Here is a 15,050-nt window from a genome sequence, read left to right as displayed (position 1 = left end):
GAATATTTGTGAAAAATTTCTTCAAACTTATGATTAAAATTCAAAAAAATTATTCTGGCAAATCTAGAAAATCTGTAGAATCAAATTTAAATCTTATTTCAAAGTCTTTTGAATTTCTTTTAAAATTTTTGTTCTGGAAAATCTAGAAGAAATAATGATTTGTCTTTGTTAGACATATAGCTTGGTCCAATTTGTTATATATTCTAACAAAGTGCAGATTGGATTTTAACCTATTTAAAACATGTCATCAAAATTCTAAAATTAATCTTAATCAGGAAAAAATACTGATGTTCCATAAATTATTTTTTAAATTTTTTCGAAAAGATTGAATTTTGAATTTCAAAGAGTCGAAATTGAAGATAAACTATGTTTCAAAATTTAATTTTCATTTTTTTCCCGTTTTCTCCTCTTTTAAACCGTTCAATTAGGTGTTTTTTTTTAAACAGTTATTCTCTACAAAAAACCTTCCGTAAAAGGAAAAAAAAAATACAACGGAACGACAGACAGAAATACCCATTTTATATATACATATATATATATATATATATATATATATATATATATATATATATATATATATATATATATATATATATATATATATATATATATATATATATATATAAAATGGGTATTTCTGTCTGTCGTTCCGTTGTATTTATATATATATATATATATATATATATATATATATATATATATATATATATATATATTATATATATATATATATATATATATATATATATATATATATATATATTAAAGGTAAATTGAGCAAATTGGCTATTTCTGGCAATTTATTTCAGTGTGTATCAAACTGGTAGCCCTTCGCATTAATCAGTACCCAAGAAGTAGCTCTTGGTTTCAAAAAGGTTGGTGACCCCTGCTGTATTGTATAATTTAAAAAAAAAAAAAAAAAAAGTAATGAATAATAATGATAATATTGTCATGTGTTTCCAACATGTAATAAATATTTGATGTTCAACAATTCAACTCAAATCAGGGTATAATATCAGTAATCAATCATCAGTAGAAGAGGACGCAAAATACAATACTAGCGGCTTATCTGCTTTTTTTTGCATTTTGAGCACTGAGGTGTCCCGTACATGAACGTGAAGTGGACCTACACTTCTGTGTTTACAATATGATTATTATTAAGCTCCATAATGTAGCCACTAGCGTGTTTGCTTTAAGCCACAGAGGCGCCGCTAATCCTCGTGGCGAAAACCTGTGCAACACATGATATGTTTTACTTTTTTCCAGAGGTGCTGACTCAGTCTTTCTACCCACAATAATATTTTTTTAATTTCTTAAAATCTGGGTAAATTTAACAAATTCTCACTTCTAAATACAAACCCCGTTTCCATATGAGTTGGGAAATTGTGTTAGATGTAAATATAAACGGAATACAATCATTTTGAAATCTTTTCAACCCATATTAAGTTGAATATGCTACAAAGACAAGATATTTGATGTTCAAACTCATAAACTTTTTTTTTTTTTGCAAATAATAATTAACTTAGAATTTCATGGCTGCAACACGTGCCAAAGTAGTTGGGAAAGGGCATGTTCACCACTGTGTTATATCTCCTTTTTTTTTAACAACACTCAATAAACGTTTGGGAACTGAGGAAACTAATTGTTGAAGCTTTGAAAGTGGAATTATTTCCCATTCTTGTTTTATGTAGAGCTTCAGTCGTTCAACAGTCCGGGGTTTCCCCTGTCGTATTTTACACTTCATAATGCACCACATATTTTCTATGATAGACAGGTCTGGACTGCAGGCGGGCCAGGAAAGTGCCCACACTTTTTTACGAAGCCACGCTGTTGTAACACTTGTCTTCCTGAAATAAGCAGGGGCGTCCATGATAACGTTGCTTGGATGACAACATATGTTGCTCCAAAATCTGTATGGACCATTCAGCATTAATGGTGCCTTCACAGATGTGTAAGTTACCCATGCCTTGGGCACTAATACACCCCCATACCATCACAGATGCTGGCTTTTGAACTTTGCGCCTATAACAATCCGAATGTTTTTTCTCCTCTTTGTTCTGGAGGACACCACGTCCTCTGTTTCCAAATATAATTTGAAATGTGGACTCGTCAGACCACAGAACACCTTCCCACTTTGCATCAGTCCATCTTAGGTGAGCTCGGGCCCAGAGAAGCCGGCGGCGTTTCAGGACATTGTTGATAAATGGGTTTGGCTTTTCATAGTAGAGTTTTAACTTGCACTTACAGATGTAGCGACCAACTGTAGTTACGGACAGTGGTTTATGAAGTGTTCCTGAGCCCATGTGGTGATATCCTTTAAACACTGATGTCGGTTTTTGATGCAGTACCGCCTGAGGGATCAAAGGTCCGTAATATCATTGCTTATGTGCAGTGATTACTCCAGATTCTCTGAACCATTTGATGACTTTACAAATCGTAGATGGTAAAATCCCTAAATTCCTTGCAAGAGCTCGTTAAGAAATGTTGTTCTAAAACTGTTCGACAATTTGCTTACAAAGTGGTGACCCTCACCCCATCCTTCTTTGTGAATTACTTAGCATTTCATGGAAGCTGCTTTTATACCCAATTATGGCACCCACCTGTTCTCAATTAGCGGGATGTTCCATATAAGTTTTTGATGAGCATTCCTCAACTTTATCAGTATTTATCGCCAACCTTTCCCAACTTCTTTGTCACGTGTTGCTGGCATCAAATTCTAAAGTTAATGATTTGCAAATAAATGAAAAAATTATCAGTTTGAACATCAAATATGTTGTCTTTGTAGCATATTCAACTGAATATGGGTTGAAAATGATTTGCAAATCATTGTATTCCGTTTATATTTACATCTAAAACAATTTCCCAACTAATTTGGAAACGGGGTTTGTACAACCAGATGGGACTTTTGATAAAACACTCTTGAGCAAATAAATAAAGTGCATTCAAGTTACACACTTTAAAATGCTCCTATATGACATTCTGACAATAACATTTTATTTGTGTCCAAAAATTGGTGTCTTTTCAAGTTAATTTAAATGATGCAAGTGAGTAATAACCTGCGATCAATGATGATTAATCCAAATTAAAAAGTGTTATTAGTCTAGTGCAGTGGTCGGGAACCTTTTTGGCTGAGAGAGCCATGAAAGCCAAATATTTTCAAATGTATTTCCGCCAGAGCCGTGTCATATTTTTTAACACTGAATACAACCAAATGCGTGCATTTTTTAAGTAAGACCAACATTTTTAGAGTATAATAAATCTCCAATTATTTTTAATAACATTGTTATTTCTCGAACAGGTGCGGTAGAAATGGATAGATGGATTAAAATGCATGAGAATGTTTTATATTTTGAACGTTATTTTTAACACTGTGATTACCAGCGGATTTATTCATTACTTATCGTGTTAAGCAATGTCAGCTAAGATTTATCTGAGAGCCAGATGCAGTCATCAAAAGAGCCACATCTGGCTCGAGAGCCATAGGTTCCCGACACCTGGTCTAGTGAATAAAATGTATCACTTGACAACATTAAAGTAAATATGTATCTAAATATGTGCTCGGTGGTATAATTACCCATCAAAATCCACCCCGGACTTTGAATAAAACTCTTACCAAATAAACAATGTGCATTCCCGTAAATTTCCTGTACGACATTCTTACAATGAATTTGCATTTGTTTCAAAAAATTGGGGTCTTTTTTTAAGTCCATTTAAATTATGCAAGCGAGTAATTTACTGTGATTAACACATCCGTTGTGTCCTGAGCAAGACACTTCACCCTTGCTCCTGATGGGTGCTGGTTAGCGCCTTGCATGACAGCTCCCTCCATCAGTGTGTGAATGGGTAAATGTGGAAGTAGTGTCAAAGCGTTTTGAGTACCTTGAAGGTAGAAAAGCGCTATACAAGTACAACCCATTTATCATTTATTAATCAAAATTTGAAATGTTTTTTTTAATATATCATTTGACAGCTTTTGCTTTCAAGACAAATTTCACAATGTGGTACAATAGAAGTGGATTTCATCCTGAATGTAAGACGACCCCCAATGAATGACACCCCTTCTTTTTCAAGACATCCATCCATCCATTTTCTACCGCTTATTCCCTTTTGGGGTCGCGGGGGGCGCTGGTGCCTATCTCAGCTACAATCGGGCGGAATGCGGTATACACCCTGGACAAGTCGCCACCTCATCGCAATTGGAAAAATAAAGGAATTCTGTTTTCAGAATGGAAATGTTTATTCATCCATCGATCCATTTTCTGCCGCTTGTCCTGTTGAGGGACAAGCGGCCTGGAGCCTCTCATTTTTATTCAATCAAGCTTATTGTTTTTTGTTGTTTTTTTTTAACATATTGTACTTATTTTTGTCTTAAATTTAGCATTTTTGAGCATAAAAATGGCTAAATAAACACAAATTATCAATACTACAGTAATGTTGACAAAACCATCCATCCATCCATCCATTTTCTGCCGCTTATTCCCTTTGGGGTCACGGGGGGCGCTGGTGGCTATCTCAGCTACAATCGGGCGGAAGGCGGCGTACACCCTGGAAAAGTCGCCACCTCATCGCAGGGCCAAGTTGACAAAACCAATCACAACCAATCAGTAGTGTGGCCACTAATTGACTCAGCTTTAATGGGCATTACTATATTGGACTAAAAGAACGTAAAGGTGACTGAAGCGTGGTATTTCTTGTCTAGAGGGCTCTCATAATATTAAAATACATATTTGAATTTTGAAAATATTTGATTTATAAATGATCATTCCTACTTTTTAGCACTGAAAAGCCTGGAACCAATTAATGGTAAACAAGCGTTTTCATGTATCCTATTTTCTTAGACTTGTAGTCCAATATTTACATTTTTATTCATTTATCTTGTATATTTTTTTAACCTATTTCAATCTCTATTCATTTGTATTTACTGTTATTATTTGATTTATCATTTATTATATTTATGTACTTAAATAAATAACTTGATTTAGCTTATTTTCTAACACTTTTTTATTTTCTTACTTATCAATCTTTCGCAGCACAATTTTTTTTCTCCTAATATCTGGAAATGTGACACCCAAATACAGGAAGTGAGGAACCTTAATAAGCACGCTGAAATCGGTAGATCGTGAGTTTAAACCCCGGCCGCATAAAGGCTTGGAATCGGGGTTTAAATCCCGAAAATTTGCTGCTCACTGCTCCCCACACCACCGAGAGGGTGGAACAAGGGGATGGGTCAAATGCAGAGGGTAATTTCACCACACCTAGTGTGTGACTATCAGTGGTACTTGACTTAACTTATAATTATTGTCAGTAGTAAAACTAACACCTTGTTGGCAATAAAGATACGGAGAAGGCATAGGATTCTTCCAACTCCTTTTCGAACATGTTAAATTGTGCAAGTGAAAACCTCGGAAACAAAAAACAATGCAATGTCATTGACTATTTTGAAATCCTCTAAAATTGCAATTGTTAAACGTTTGAAAATGTTTAGTATTTATCGTGAAAAAAGCAATGGAGGAGCTTTATGTTATCATACAAGAAAATCAATAGAACGAGTTAGAGCAAAGGTAAATTATTTTGTTATGAATCACTTCGAGGTTATACTGCGTGAACACCTGAGGCTTTAATACAGGACGAGGTGCTTATTGTTTCATCCTGTCTGTAGGTGATTGAGACATTTTTCATTTTGGCCATTTTTACATGACGATTGCCTTAAGAGCTGACCCTGAAAGGCGCCCTTGACACTGTTCTAACTGTTGAATGTGGACGGAGCTTTTCTCACTTTTTTCTAAAACTTAAACATTGGTATTCATATATTCTTATTAATTAAAATTGTAATGCATTCATGCAGATGACATTTTAGAGAATTCCGTGCCATCATTATACACTCGCTCACCGGATCTTATCAGTAATGAAGTTTCTGTTTATTAGTGGAATTCGTGACTAAAAAATATCCACGTGATTTTGATTACGAAGAAAATAAACAATTGGCTATTTTGTATTATTTTTGAAAAAAATACTTCAAAAATTGCATGTGCCGTATTTTTCGGAGTATAAGTCGCACCAGCCGAAAATGCATAAGAAAGAAGGAAAAAAACATTTATACCTCCATCCATCCATCCATCTTCTTCCGCTTATCCGAGGTCGGGTCGCGGGGGCAACAGCCTAAGCAGGGAAACCCAGACTTCCCTCTCCCCAGCCACTTCGTCTAGCTCTTCCCGGGGGATCCCGAGGCGTTCCCAGGCCAGCCGGGAGACATAGTCTTCCCAACGTGTCCTGGGTCTTCCCCGTGGCCTCCTACCGGTTGGACGTGCCCTAAACACCTCCCTCGGGAGGCGTTCGGGGGGCATCCTGACCAGATGCCTGAACCACCTCATCTGGCTCCTCTCGATGTGAAGGAGCAGCGGCTTTACTTTGAGTTCCTCCCGGATGGCAGAGCTTCTCACCCTATCTCTAAGGGAGAGCCCCGCCACACGGTGGAGGAAACTCATTTCGGCCGCTTGTACCCGTGATCTTATCCTTTCGGTCATGACCCAAAGCTCATGACCATAGGTGAGGATGGGAACGTAGATCGACCGGTAAATTGAGAGCTTTGCCTTCCGGCTCAGCTCCTTCTTCACCACAACGGATCGGTACAACGTCCGCATTACTAAAGACGCAGCACTGATCCGCCTGTCGATCTCACGATCCACTCTTCCCCCACTCGTGAACAAGACTCCTAGGTACTTGAACTCCTCCACTTGGGGCAGGGTCTCCTCCCCAACCCGGAGATGGCATTCCACCTTTTTCCGAGCGAGAACCATGGACTCAGACTTGGAGGTGCTGATTCTCATTCCGTTCGCTTCACACTCGGCTGCAAACAGATCCAGTGAGAGCTGAAGATCCCCGCCAGATGAAGCCATCAGGACCACATCATCTGCAAAAAGCAGAGACCTAATCCCGCGGTCACCAAACCGGAACCCCTCAACGCCTTGACTGCGCCTAGAAGTCTAAGTCGCATTTTGGGGGGAAATTTGTTGATAAAACCCAACACCAAAAATGGACATTTGAAAGGCAATTTAAAATAAATAAAGAATAGTGAACAACAGGCTGAATAAGTGTACGTTATATGACGCATAAATAACCAACTGAGAAGGTGCCTGGTATGTTAACGTAACATATTATGGTAAGAGTCATTCAAATAAATATAACATATAGACAGAGGTGGGCAGTAACGCGCTACATTTACTCCGTTACATTTACTTGAGTAACTTTTGGGATAAATTGTACTTCTACAAGTAGTTTTTATGCAACATACTTTTACTTTTACTTGAGTGTATTTATAGAGAAGAAACGCTACTTTTACTCCGTTCCATTTATCTACATTCAGCTCGCTACTCGCTACTTTTTTTTATCGATCTATTAATGTTTGTTTTGGTTAATGACAGAGCTTCAAAGTAGAATCCACGCATGCCTGCGTTTCACCAATCACATGCAGTCACTGGTGACGTTGGACCAATCAAACAGAGCCAGGCGGTCACATGACCCGACTTAAACAAGTTAAAAAACTTATTAGGGTGTTACTATTTAGTGGTCAATTGTACGGATTATGTACTGTACTGTGCAATCTACTAATACAAGGTTCAATCAATCAATCAAAGGTGTAAAGGAAAAAAGACACTTTTTATTTCAACCGTACTTCCCGTCAAAAGCCTAACGACTGATCGCACAGTTCCTGTCTTCACAATAAAAGTGCCGCTCCATCGCGCCTGCGCTAACAAAATAAGAGTCTCCGAAAGCCAACGCAAACAAGCGAGCAAACTACGGAGTTTGCCGCCAATGTATTTCTTGTAAAGTGTATAAAAACGAATATGGAAGCTGGACAGATAAGATGCCGAAAACCAACGACTTTCATGTGGTATTAGACAGAAAAGAGGAACTTTTTTTCTCCTCCATTTGAAAACGTGGACGTCTGATTCCAATCATTGCAAGTCATCAGAATCAGGTAATACACCAACTTATATTCTTGTCTTCATGAAAGATAGGAATTTATATGTTAAACGTGCATGTATATTCATTAAAACACCTTCAACATGTGAACAAAAACGGCAAAATAAATAAATATAAATTATATACTGTATATATTAATGTATATATATATTTAGTATATATATATACATATATATAGATAGATATATATATATATATGATATGTGTGTGTATAAATGATTTGTGTGTGTATAAATGATATGTGTGTGTATGTATATGTATATATGAGGTAGATCACCTCGACTTGGTCATTTATTAAGTAATTGATAAACGTTGAAAAACTTATTGGGGTGTTACCATTTAGTGGTCAATTGTACGCAATATGTACTGTACTGTACAATCTACTAATACAAGTTTTAATCAATCAATCAAACAAATCAATGAATGCCTACTGAGGCTATGGTGCTGTTAAGTTATTGTGGCTCAATGTGCCATTTTTTTTATTTTATTTTAATCTACTATTATTTAATATATATTATTGTTTTAGTTGCTTAAGAGATATTTCTGGCTCTGAATTTGCTCATTGCTATTTTTATGTTGTTGTGCATTATTTGTTGCCGTAATCAGGTTACTCATCAGTTACTTTTTACTTTTACTCAAGTAAATATTTGGGTGACTACTCCTTACTTTTACTCGAGTAATAAATCTCTAAAGTAACAGTACTCTTACTTGAGTACAATTTCTGACTACTCTACCCACCTCTGCATATAGAACATGCTATACGTTTACCAAACAATCTGTCACTCCTAATCGCTAAATCCCATGAAATCTTATACGTCTAGTCTCTTACGTGAATGAGACAAATAATATTGATATTGTACGGCAATGTGTTAATAATTTCACACATAAGTCGCTCCTGGGTATAAGTCGCACCCCTGGCCAAACTATGAAAAAAACTGCAACTTATAGTCCGAAAAATACGGTACCTCAAATTCCCTTAGCTCAGTGCTACTTAATTATTTTCTGTTACGCCTCCTTGGACTACAAGCCGCAGGTATATACGTTGTGAAATGAGTTATTTGCTCAGAAATATTTTGTAAAAACTTATTTACATATCTTAATTGTTTCCAAACGGTGCCTGTCACACAGCAGTAACACGGCGTATCAAACAAAACAAAAGTCATCGTCATGGACTCACCAGCTGCGGAAGTTAGCGCTCCAATCGGCTAAAAAGACTCACTAGGTCCTCGGTGACATTTTGGTGAATAAACTGAGGAATTTGTCAAACTGAGACAAACCAAAAAGAATGCCGTTGTAAGTTAATGATACTAACACAAAAATATGTAAATGTGTTCGCATATTAGCTAGTGCTAATGGCGCTAGCTTGATTACATTACAATAGCACGTACAAATATGCTTGAAAATACTGAGTTTAGTAAGTATTCATAGTTTTAGTTAAAACATGGCAACTTTGAAAAATGCTGCCACAAAATCAGGCATTTTTAAGCGGCAACAGTCACCCAAAATAAAAACTGAAATCTTGAAGGGGCTCCCCAGTGGGATATTTTATTTATCACATGCAAATGTGATGAAGTGTATGAATTGACATGTACAGGCTTCCGTATGACTTCACTGAATAATTGAATAACAACGGCGTCCATATTGGCGAGGGAGTCACATGACAGATTGACCACAATGTCGCCATAGTAGCTACCGCCACTGATTGCAACACGGTCGTTCATTTTGTTGTTGTTATTCAGTCTTACTCACCCAGTGACAAGATTGGTTCTCCTGACGCCTTCCCCGGAGACGCACGTGCTCTCAAGGACACTTCTGGCGAGCGCCCGCGTCGCCGCCATGCTCAAATACGTGTGACATTTCACAGGGCGAGCTGATAATGGCTTGATGAGTAGTCCTAGAAGCAATCTTCGGCGATCCTCGAACTTGGCTCACACACGGTCATTCTTTAAATTGTTCCAATTACGCTTGGAGGTCACTGAAAATGAAATAAAGATACGCACATGTCACGATTAAGAAGATGCATCACGTATTGTATTATCTTTGAAAAGAGTGCAGTACTTACATTTAAACGTCAAACGTCTTGTGTTGTTTATCATCCTACTTACTGAAAATAGACAAATGATGAATGTAGTCATTCCTTGTGATGTCGCAGTTTGAATATTGCAGCTTCACCACATAACAGATTTTTGTAAACATATTCTACAATTTTTGGTCCTAAATAAAGCGAGTAAAAGCATTAAAATGTCTAAACTACAACTATCAATACTAGTATTGGCCACTAGAGGAGACCTAACCGGTCAGCAACACACTGGCTCAGGCATTGTTATATTAGTTTGAGTGAGCGTTAAGGTGACTAAAGGTTGTAGAAGTCTCCTATAATGTTCAAAAATTATTTAGAATGTTACTAACATGTTTTTCATGTTGTAACTATGAAAACATTCGATTTGCAATTAATAATTTGCAGAACCAATTAACAGCCATTAAGAAAGAGAGGGCTGTGTTGTATTCGTCTGGAAAAAACGTATATATTTTTAACATTTTGATACTGGATTAGAATGTTTGTTAAACTTTCCTCTCCAATTTGGTATCAAATACTATAGGTTGGTTGCAATCATGTGACCTACAGGCCCATCCGGGAACTACCAGGTTTCAGGCGATGGTCTAAGCCATGGGTGTCAAACTCTGGCCCGCGGGCCAAATTTGGCCCGCCGTGTAATTTAATTTGGCCCTTGAGGCAATATCGAATTAACATTACAGCTGGCCCGCCGTTATTACACAGCAGCGGTGCCGCTGTAGCACCGCAATTTCTCACACTTGCCAATCCTACCGAAGTTCAGTGCCCCTCCCGAAAATCTCCCAGGGCAAGCATTCTGCCGATTTCCACCCGGACAACAATATTGAGGGGGTGCCTTAAAGGCACTGCCTTTAGCATTCTCTACAACCTGTCGTCACGTCCGCTTTTCCTCCATACTAACAGCGTGCAGGCCCACTCGCACAATATATGCGGCTATTACACACACAGAAGTGAATGCAAGGCATACAGGTCACACTGAGGGTGGCCGTATAAACAACTTTAACACTGTTACAAATATGCGCCACACTGTGAACTCACACCAAACAAGAACGACAAACACATTTTGGGGGAACATCTGCACTGTAACATAACATAAACATAACAGAACAAATACCCAGAACCCCTTGCAGCACTAACTCTTTCGGGACGCTACAATATATTTTGATATTTACCTCAGAAGGCTGCAAATAGAAAAGAGGCATTAAATTTGTACTTAAATTTTATTTGATATGCCATTGATATTTTGTAATTATTATTATTATTATTTGATACTTGATTTTGCATGTCACTATAAAGTTACTGTATATAAGCCTTGCTTGTTCAATGTTCAATGCAAAACTTGTTTGGGTCCCTATTAAAAGGTTAATTTGTTCAACCTTGAAAGCGTGTTCAGTTTTAAATTTTGGCCCACTCTGTATTTGAGTTTGACACCCCTGGTCTAAGCCAAGAGTCCCCAAACTGCGGATTCAGCCCGCCAGCGTCCAAAAATCCGGCCCACAGATGTTTTTTTATTATTTTTTAAAATCTGTCCCTTCTAATCCATTTTCTACCGCTTGTTACTCTCGTTGTCTCCTAGTGGCATAAGCGAATCATTGGGTTTCCTCAATCAATCTCCTGATGATTGAGGGAACCCCTCATGAAACAGTTCTGTAGAGATGAAGTAGTCTTGTGATTTTTTTCCCACACACACATATATGTATGTATATATATATATATATATATATATATATATATATATATATATATATATATATATATATATATATATACACACACACACACACACACACACACACACACACACACAGCCCGGGCCAAATGTTTTTAACCCAATGCGGATCCCAGGTCAAAAAGTTTGGGGACCCCTGGTATAAACCACATTGGGCTACTTTTTATTTACATGAATCAGAGCAGATTTAGCCGTATTTTGAAAGGTTTTTGAGGCAAATATAAAAGCGATCATGAAAAAAAATATTTTAAATGGGATGGAGTGGATTTTTACACTTTTATGAAAAACATGTTTTTTAAATTTCAACCAATTATATCATTTAGAGAAGAAAAGATTGGAGGCACGTCATGTCTTTACATCTGAGGGCTCCACAGACTTAACGTCATTTAGTGAATGACAAAGTTGGACTCAATCCTGCATCGCTCAGTAACTTTTTTGATTGACATAACGAGTGCCGTGCTGCTGTGATCGTGACGCTAATGACAAAAAAAAGCATAAGTCGGTTTGCAGTTGATTTCCTGCTACAAATATTGGGAATCTACAATCCATGTCTGCAGTTTTTTTATGATGTGAAGTTCATATTTTGTCTCATTCTTTAGCTGTAAATACCCCTGTTGTTCAACAATATCAAGATTCAGTATATGCTGTTAAGCCTACGAGAGATTTATTCATCTACTTTATTCATGCTTTTAAGGATATTTTCGTGATGCTAACCAATCATCCTTGTCAAATAAAGCACTTGGCTTTCCCTGCACAACAACAACTAAGCTTTTAATTTCTGTTATGAAAATCGACAACAAAAACACGGTGGATTGGACCAACAATTACAGTATTTATTACTAGAATTTAACATGACGTTAGTTTATTTGCACAACCAGGTCTTTGTAGTTATATTTAGGCATAACAACCCCAATACAATCAAATGGATTTATTGTCATTTCCTTATATTTATTTCTGCTGTCAAGGACTACTAATATAGTAGAGAATAATCTCGATAGCATTCCACAAGATGATGAAAATATTTTTAAGAGCGATTTGCATGGAATCACTTCCGTGTTTTCCCTGAATTTATTACCTTTTTTGAACAACTTCCTTCGGGACTGTATAGGCTCTTTTCTATCTCTATTTGAACGTTTGGATCACACAAAAACAGAAATAGGCAATTTTGTGCTCCAACTATACACTCTTACTTGTTTTAATGCTACACAAGGTGCTTGTCCATTGTGTCAATTTGGCCCAGTGGTTCTCAAATGGCTGCGATGAGGTGACGACTTGTCCAGGGGGTGCACCGCCTTCCGCCCCATTGTAGCTGAGATAGGCGCCAGCGCCCCCAAAAGGGAATAAGCGGTAGAAAATGGATGGATGGAGGTTTCTCAAATAAGCGTACTCCTGGGGGTACTTGAAGGTATGCCAAGGGGTACGGGAGATTTTTCAAAAATATTCTAAAAATAGTAACAATTCAAAAATCCTTTATAAATATATTTAGTGAATAATCAACAAAATATGAATGTAAGTACGTAAACTGTGAAAAAAAAATACAACAATGCAATATTCGGTGTTGACAGATAGATTTTTTGTGGACATGTTCCATAAATATTGATGTTAAAGATTTCTTTTTTTGTGAATGAATGTTTAGAATTAAGTTAATGAATCCAGATGGATCTCTATTACAATCCCCAAAGAGGGCACTTAAAGTTGATGATTACTTCTGTGTAGAAATCTTTATTTATAATTGAATCACTTGTTTATTTTTCAACAAGTTTTTAGTTAGTTTTTTTTTTCAAAATAGTTCAAGAAAGACTACTACAAATGAGCAATATTTTGCACTGTTATAGAATTGAATAAATCAGAAACTGATGACATAGTGCTGTATTTGACTTCTTTATCTCTTTTTTCCAACCAAAAATGCTTTGCTCTGATTAGGGGGTACTTATATTTTAAAAAATTTCCCAGGGGGTACATCACTGAAAAAAGGTTGAGAACCACTGATTTAGCCGCAAAGAAAACGGATGTGACATCATATGCAACCCTCGCGTGTGTGTACACACACATATGTGTGTGTACATGTGTGTGTGCACACAAACATATATATATCTTTGTGAGCAAGTTTTATCTCTAATGAGCATCAATTACAGAAGACAATATGTGGAAATTACATATACGATATCTAAACTAACATGTATTTATGCATTTGTATTTGATCAATCCTAGATAGGCTGTGACTTCAATTTAATGGACTGGTAAATGCATTGCTCTTTGTGGTGTTTTTGAAATTGCGCCAGTTTTTTCCCTCAATTTAAAACATTGTGTTGTCAGGATTCTTGGGTGCATGGGAGATTGCCCAACCAGTCTACGTGTGCTTTGTGGACTTGGAGAAGGCATTCGACCATGTCCCTCGGGAAGTCCTGTGGGGAGTGCTCAGAGAGTATGGGGTATCGGACTGTCTTATTGTGGCGGTCCGTTCCCTGTACGATCAGTGCCAGAGCTTGGTCCGCATTGCCGGCAGTAAGTCGAACACATTTCTAGTGAGGGTTGGACTCCGCCAAGGCTGTCCTTTGTCACCCATTCTGTTCATAACTTTTATGGACAGAATTTCTAGGCGCAGTCAAGGCGTTGAGGGGTTCCGGTTTGGTAACCGCAGGATTAGGTCTCTGCTTTTTGCAGATGATGTGGTCCTGATGGCTTCATCTGACCGGGATCTTCAGCTCTCGCTGGATCGGTTCGCAGCCGAGTGTGAAGCGACCGGAATGAGAATCAGCACCTCCAGTCCAAGTCCATGGTTCTCGCCCGGAAAAGGGTGGAGTGCCATCTCCGGGTTGGGGAGGAGACCCTGCCCCAAGTGGAGGAGTTCAAGTACCTAGGAGTCTTGTTCACGACTGAGGGAAGAGTGGATCGTGAGTTTGACAGGCGGATCGGTGCGGCGTCTTCAGTAATGCGGACGTTGTACCGGTCCGTTGTGGTGAAGAAGGAGCTGAGCCGGAAGGCAAAGCTCTCAATTTACCGGTCGATCTACGTTCCCATCCTCACCTATGGTCATGAGCTTTGGGTCATGACCGAAAGGATAAGATCACGGGTACAAGCGGCCGAAATGAGTTTCCTCCGCCGTGTGGCGGGTCTCTCCCTTAGAGATACGGTGAGAAGCTCTGCCATCCGGGAGGAACTCAAAGTAAAGCCGCTGCTCCTTCACATCGAGAGGAGCCAGATGAGGTGGTTCGGGCATCTGGTCAGGATGCCACCCGAACGAGGCCTAGGGAGGTGTTTAGG

The sequence above is a fragment of the Nerophis ophidion genome, linkage group LG03 (assembly GCF_033978795.1).
Source record: "Nerophis ophidion isolate RoL-2023_Sa linkage group LG03, RoL_Noph_v1.0, whole genome shotgun sequence".
NCBI classification, from domain to species: Eukaryota; Metazoa; Chordata; class Actinopteri; order Syngnathiformes; family Syngnathidae; genus Nerophis; species Nerophis ophidion.
This window is presented reverse-complemented; position numbering follows the sequence as displayed.